Source organism: Streptopelia decaocto (genome assembly GCF_964273445.1).
Source record: "Streptopelia decaocto genome assembly, chromosome: 16".
NCBI classification, from domain to species: Eukaryota; Metazoa; Chordata; class Aves; order Columbiformes; family Columbidae; genus Streptopelia; species Streptopelia decaocto.
In genome coordinates, this window is record NC_138671.1 from 6,476,627 (window position 1) to 6,484,148 (window position 7,522).

The following is a 7,522-nucleotide window of genomic DNA, read 5'->3' on the forward strand; positions in this document are numbered from 1 at the left end:
TTTCTGTATTTAAGAGGCTTCAGTTTGATGCATAAGCGTGGTATTAAACTTCTGAGATCAGTGTTGTTAGTTCTCTTGCATGCTGCAGAGAGAAAGCACGGGAGCAGTCTCGGGATCACATCTGCTGGAGCACCGTGCACGGCATCTGTGCCTTTGCACCTACTACCATTGTGTTGCTGTTTCAGGTTGTGGCAATAGGATTAATTTCCTTTATTATATCTGTATTCCGTTTGCACAGGGCTTACTAAAAATCTAGAACTGGTGCGAAACCCTGAGAAACTAGCGATTGTTTTCCTTGTGTGCAGGTAAACGCACATCTATATTCAGAAATCTGCTGACAATATTGCACAATATTGCATATTTTCTGCAGTTGATTTGAGCAACAGGAACAGCAAGAGTTTAACTGCAGCTTAAGTACCAGTTCACAAGATGATTGTGCACTGTTAACTGAATCAAAGCTAAGACTAAGCACTTCTTGAAGCTTATTACCATTCAAGTGAGACCAGTTAAAAAGTGAGCGCCGATTTAGAGCTAGTGACCTTGAGCTGTGAATGTTATATTATCAGATGCAGCTGAAAACAGATTTGGCTTAGCTGAAGGGCAGGCACAAACTCACAGTAAAGAAATTATAAGTAACGAGCCACTGCATGAGAGGCTCTGCCTTGCTTTCAGCCCTCATTCCCCATGAAATCAGAAAATTGATGGTAAATGCACAACATCTTATTGGGCATGGGTGGTTAGAGAAGTCCAAATTGAAAGGGGCTGGGGTTATTCTTGCCTAGCAGATGAAACACTAACTATATTTCAGTGCATTTGTGTATAGCAATGGAAAACATAATTTATCTGGGATGTCAGGAATAGCATTGGTTTTTATTAACCTTAAATAACGATAGGAGGCTTTGCTCTACTGCTATGTAGGTATGTGTACCATCAATTCCTGTGCATATATATAGATGCAGAATTAAGACAGTGCTGGAAATTCCTCAAAACCTTGCTAGGAGAAACCTGTTATGAGCTTATAGCAGGTATTTATTTTATGTTTTAAAAATTCAATAGACTCCAGTTAATCTGCCCTCTGGTAATCCACAGAACAGTGATTGAGCCAGACACTTAGCTGGTGTAATGTAGTGAAGCTCTTCTGAAAGCAACAGGCTCCTACTCTAAGATATAAGAGGCTTAGGCTCAATTCCCTGATTTACCACAGATCTCTTGTGTAACCCTGGGCAAATTCCTTATTTCTAGATTAAAAAAACACAGGGTTCACAAGCATCAAATAAAGTTTGAATCCTGACGATGCTCAGACTTCCCACATGGTGTGTAAGGAGAGCAGGGCTCATTAAATGGAATGCAAAGTAAAATATGCAGTGGCCAGACATTAAGGAGACACCTGCAGCATCCTCACATCATTTCTATATGGCTTTCAGAAGCCAATTCTATGAAAGAAGCCATAATCTTACCTATTTCTAATAAGAATTATCTGGTATTGCTTCCATCAACAGCAGAGCACCTGGTTTCTTACTGTTCCTCAAGACAGGTGTGAATGAGGGGCCAAGTTTTTCAGTTCAGTTATGTCAAAAGCCTTTGTGAGCAGGTATGCAGGCAAAATGTTCCAGTCTCTGGTCAAGCCGCAGCTGACAGCATGTATCAAGCATCAGAGCTCTGGAACCTAGTCATCAAAAGAGGGACTTCAAAGAAATTAATGACTCTAACATTTAATCTTTTTGCTGTTGCTTCCTGACCTCAATATGGAATTGGAAGGTAGATGCATTAAGGAATAGAAAGCATTCTGATCCTGCAGCAATGGGGACTATATAAGTAGCTGAAATTAATAGATGCTGTCATTTATAATTACGGAGAGTTTGAGCACCAGCGTGCATTGCGAGTGAGCGTGGTGGGAAGGTTTGAGCTCTTTGGGGTTAATAGACTGATCTCTGATCCGTACAGGTAGAGCTGTCTGGGGGCTCATTGTACAGAGATAAGCCAGACAATAAAGGTCCGTCCTGCAGACAAGACTGCAGAATAGGCACCTTCGTGGCAGTGAATGAAATACAGGATGTATTATAGATGCTCTGTCAGCAAGTGGTCAAGTGAGCAGTGATGTCAGAGCCCTTTTTGTAGCTTTGTCAAGTGACTGAAGTTATTAGTAAAATTATGACTACATTTGGTGTCTCTTATAAGAGGTGAAAATTAGCCTTTTACTTCATGTTCTATATCTTCTCAGTTTGAGTAACAATAATTGTAACCAACTAGTTCCTTCATTTACCTTGGCATTACATTATTTTTTTTAAACAGTGGCTTTTATTTTTTAGAGGAAAGAGGAGTCAAATGAACCCAGCAAAAGCTATAAACCAAATTACAAGCACAGGTTTATAAGCTTCTTTATCTTTAAAAACTAGACAGAGCAATATCTGTTGCTATTGTTGTTTTTATCCTGAGAAGTCACCCTGCGCTACAATATATTGAACGGTACTATGTCCACTGCTCACTGTAAAACAGCTAAACATCCGTGAGTCATTTGTTTAATCATTTCTGAGCTTTTATGCCAAGCACCTGCCTTTTAATTTGCTACGACCAACCTGAAACATCTGTCAATTTTTTTTTCCCCATGAATTAATAACTGTGTAATTAAAATCCAGCAGAGAGCTCAGCTGCAACTCCTGGTTAATTAGGACAGGAGATAGCCGTGTGAGCAGCGTGGCGTTACATCGGTTGGAGAAGGTTTGGATTTGAACCAGGGCTCTGGGGGTGACACGGAGCTTCCAGTCCATGATTTAACTGTGAAGCTTTGGGATACTTGTTCCTGTAGCCAGTACATCTATTTGTGGGCAAGCAAATATTGCTGGAATTACTTAATCAGGATGCAGTGCCTGAAAACTATTTTCTTTAAATTGGTGTTTTTAAAGGATCTGCTTTTAGTTCTTGCTATTCTCCAAATACTAAGAAAAGGCGAAGAAACAGTGCTGAGCTAAGCTCTTGCCTAGAGCTGGTTTGTCCTTCAAGTGGCAGTGGGAGTGTCACAGAGAGAAAAATGACCTTCTGGTTAAAGGCCATACCTGCTGCTAATGTGCAAAGGCTGAGGATTTCAGTTTCTTCCAGGATTGCTTTCTACACCGATAATTGAAATGGCCTCCAAGTAATCAAGATTGTTCCTGGTACTGAAAATACCAGCTTGATTCAGGTTGATGCAGGTTTATGCCTGCAGCTTTTGGAGTAATTCTTATACTGCATACTTGACATGTAAAGATTTGGGGATTGGTTTTATGCTTTTTATTTTGTTTTAAAACAGCGGACAGAAATATTTGTTGTTGGATCACATTTCAGCACACCTATAGATTAAAACACCTGTCTGAAGAACTCATCACTTGTCAAGACTTTTTTTTAATTTTAAAATACGCACCAATTAATAGCACAGAATTTTTCAATCTTGTTCATTGAAGGCACAGGAACTTGTATTGCAGCTAAGAGAGATGTGAAAGATTTTTTCGTGAACTTCAATGATTTGAAAAGAAAGTTAAACTAAATCTGTAGCACACAATGTATGCCACATGTATTCTAAACACCCTCCTGTGTATCACAGAGAAAATAAAGTGTCATGGTAACTCAGAGGGCATTCCTGTTTTAACTGGACAATTGTATTTTACTACTGTCCAAATTCATGAGGGATCCCCTACAAAATAAGCTTCTTTAAATAGCCTGTAATGTACAGAGATGTTTGGCCAATTCATATATTCTTCTTTGTCAGCTTAAATGCAAAACAGTGATTTGCCATTTTCCTTCGCAGACAAGATGATAGAAAAGTTTCCAAGTTCTCATATGTTTGTTTGCTATAAATCTGAATAACTGAATTCATACCTTATTTTCCATTTTGAGCTTGCTCTTTGCGCAGCAGTATATATATAGCAGTTGCATTCCATTCATGGGAAATGTATCTACAATTCCTATAATTTGAGATTCAGAGAGTTTTTTATTTCTTTATAAGTTTTCCTGTGAGATTCAAGCAGGGGATTTTACCTTCCAGCGAATAAGGTGTATTTAATAATTAATCTCATACAGAAAAGTTGAGTCAAAATTCACAATATTCTACAGTATAATGATTTCACCATTTGTTTATAAATCTAGAATCCATTGCAGGAAAATATGCCTCTGGAGAGAAGCCGGGGGAATTGGACGATGCATCTTTGTCTCTGAGAAGGTGAACTTGAGAAAAGGCTTTAGTAAGTTTCCTTAAATATACAGCAGAATATTTATCTCCAGGATTGATTCAGGGAAAAAGGAAGATTGTTTCCTGAAAGGAAGAGGAGGAGAAGCAGGACAGTCTTTCAATTATCACCATATCATGAGGATAGAATCCCAGAGGGAGGGAATATGCAATATATTAAACAAACAACAAAACCACAACAACTTATTTCTGAGATCGTTTACACTCATATCTAAGTAAAACAAGGTACACATGGTTTGAGTTTCAAATTAGCTGTGACTCCCATCGTGTGTTATTAAAAAAAAAGTGGGTTTCACTTTGAATTCTCAGTGTCTCGGAAGAGGGAGGAATTCAGATTTGTCGGAGTTCACGTGAAGGTCCCGGGGCAGTGACCGTGTGCCGTGACTCTGTGGTCAGCCCAGGACCGAGGGGAAACAACCTGACCCGCATCCATATATCCTAAAGAAAACCACAGCCCTTACCCTCTTCTACCTTCTGAGAGCTTTGCATTGCATGTTGGGTGGTGGGTTTGTTTTTTGGTGGTGGGGTTTGGTTTTACTTTTTTAAATTTCAAATGATAAGAAAGCACCATAATGCTAAAGAGCCACATGCGTCCAAACCACACCGTGCATATGAGAAAACCCAATATGGCTGATAGGGTATTGCCCTTCCGATAAACCAGTCTTTACTTTGAGAAACCACCGCATGAAAAATGAGATTTGTTGGACAAGTTTGCCCTCTGCAGGCACAGCCACCTCCTCCCTCCCTGCCAGCCTTGCTCCCCTTTGCTACACAGGCAAAACAAACATGCTGCTAACACAGTGCTTTGGATTTATTTTTTTAGATATATAAAATAGTAATTACTTAAATAGATATTCGGGGACGGCTCTTTTTTCTTAGTGAAACTGGGTCCCAAACATTAATTTAATTTGCCCAAATAGCTCCTGATTAGGTTTGCTGTTATCTGAAGGCAATGAGCTAATGGAGATGAGGCAGAAGGGATTTGATTTACAGCCCTCTGGCTGTTTGTTCAAGTCGAGCTACCAGCACAGGCCATAACAAGCATCTGGTCTAATGAGCTACAGTGAGAATCCTGCTGATTGTATCTTTGTTGTACTGGATAACGAGGAGGAATCACACTAAAATAGACTCCTGGTAAAGACACCGAGAGTAAATGCAGCTCTTGGGAGATGGAGGAGGGAATACTTTGCAACTCCTCACCTAATCTCTGCTGAATAATGATCTTTTAAGAATGTTGTTTCTAAACTAAACCAAAAATCATCACCATGGTTTATAATTTTCATATAACAAATAACAGCAGGTGCAAGTCAGTATCATAAATCAGTTTACACGACAGCTGTTCAAGCATTTCACTCAAAGTGTTGTGTGTGTATGTGTTTCCTTGAAAGCAGGACCAAAGACTAAATAAGGTAAAGTTGTGATTTAAAAAAAAAAAACACGCAAACAAACAAACCTGAATTAATTTATATATATATATATATATATAAAACTCTGAGCATTAAACCAGCAAAATTAGATTGAAAAAATCTCTGCATAGCTATAGCAACTAGAGGTGTGATTTTATATTTGTAATGGACATAGCAGCATCAACAAAATCTCTACTACAAATAGAATTACATTGACAAGCCTGCTTATGTTGGTATAAAACATGTTAGCACAAGAGACAGACACAAATCATGACACTAAACACTCTTGTTTCAAAACATTTTGCAAAGAGAAATTATTTATCCTCTTCCTTTTTTTTATATCATACCATGTGTGCTTGCAAAAGATGGGAAATGCCCCTTAATAGTAATAATTAAGTAAAATAATGTATCTGCAATCATAGTAAAATTGCAAGGAGTGCAGTAGGACCCTCCTGGGACACTTTGACCACCAACTCATGAATACTAAGGACTCCAGTCCGGAGAAGGCTGAAGAGTTGGGCAAGCTTGTCTCAATTAGAATCTGAAGCCCACTAAGAGTTCATAGATCTAGACCAGTAGCTGATTTCAATGAGTAATCAGTGAATTCCAATGAAAAAAAGGCTTCATCAGCTTTTTTCCCCTGAGCAGCTCAATGAAATATGCTCTCTGAAACAGGATCTGACTCACACTGCAGGTTTAACAAGGGCTAATTTAGACGGGTCCTTCTTTCGGTTTCAGTGTTAAAGAGCAAATGAAATTAACACCTAAAGTTAGAGGATGTCTTTCAAAATTCTGCAACCGAGAATAAATAAACAACCTCCTGTTTTGACAGATGATGCCTGGCTTATAACCAAATGACAAGACTAACAGAAGCGTGGAAAATTGAAACAGTCTCAACTGGAGCCTCACCAGGCTGTTTGATGAACTCCAGCCATTTACAACTGGGAAAGTAAGAAAGACTCAGCTCCCACATTCGTTGTACATGATCGACTGCCCCAAAAGTTCTTGTAATAACTTGCTTTTTATAGAGCAGGTAGACAAAAATGCTCCTCTCCAGTCTTCATGTTAAAGCCATCCAGTAGGTGGGGCCATAGAGTTATACAAAATGTGAAAGAAAGTGAAATGAGTTCATCCCTAGGAAGAACTCTCCCAATCTGTGCAAACACAGCTTTGTTAATTCATGAAATTCTAATTTCAGGCAAATAACTTATTTGATTATAGCATGTTCTGACTGTATGACTGATTAAGCTGTACTCAAACTCTAGTTAATGTGATTCTGTATTTGATCCTGAAATAATTACAACTCTCAGTCAACAAAAATTACAGCTGAGACTTTCATTCATGCCACATTCGTTCCCGAGTATTATATAGGTCTGAGATTGAGTCAGACTTGTGATCGAGTGACACAATGGAAGTCATTGATAGTAATCGTAACAAGAAAATCACACAAGTGGAAATGTGTGTGCAGTAAGAGGAATGTGTTAGTGGTTCCTACATAACATGAAGGATGCACTTTATGAATGTAACTTACATGCACTGGTTTGCTTTCATTTGTTTTGGTTTTCTTCCCTGCTTATTGGAGACCTGTGCATCTGTTCCTGTTAAATCCATGAAACAGCAAATAACATATGGGTTTGAGAAAAAAAATGAATGTTGCAGGAGCAGCAGTCAACCCCGCTGATCTCATAGCAGCGCATGCTGAAGTTTGGAATGTGTCTGTGCATATTGTGCAGTACGGTGTAGCAGAAGTTGTCACTCCCGGTGCATTTGCTGTCATCTTTTAAAATACATTAATTGTGTGTAATCAATTTAACAAGCAAAATGCATCGGATATCAGTTTAGACGTGTACATTCTATCCTGATGCATTTGAAAAGCCTAATTTTCTGTGGTTTCATC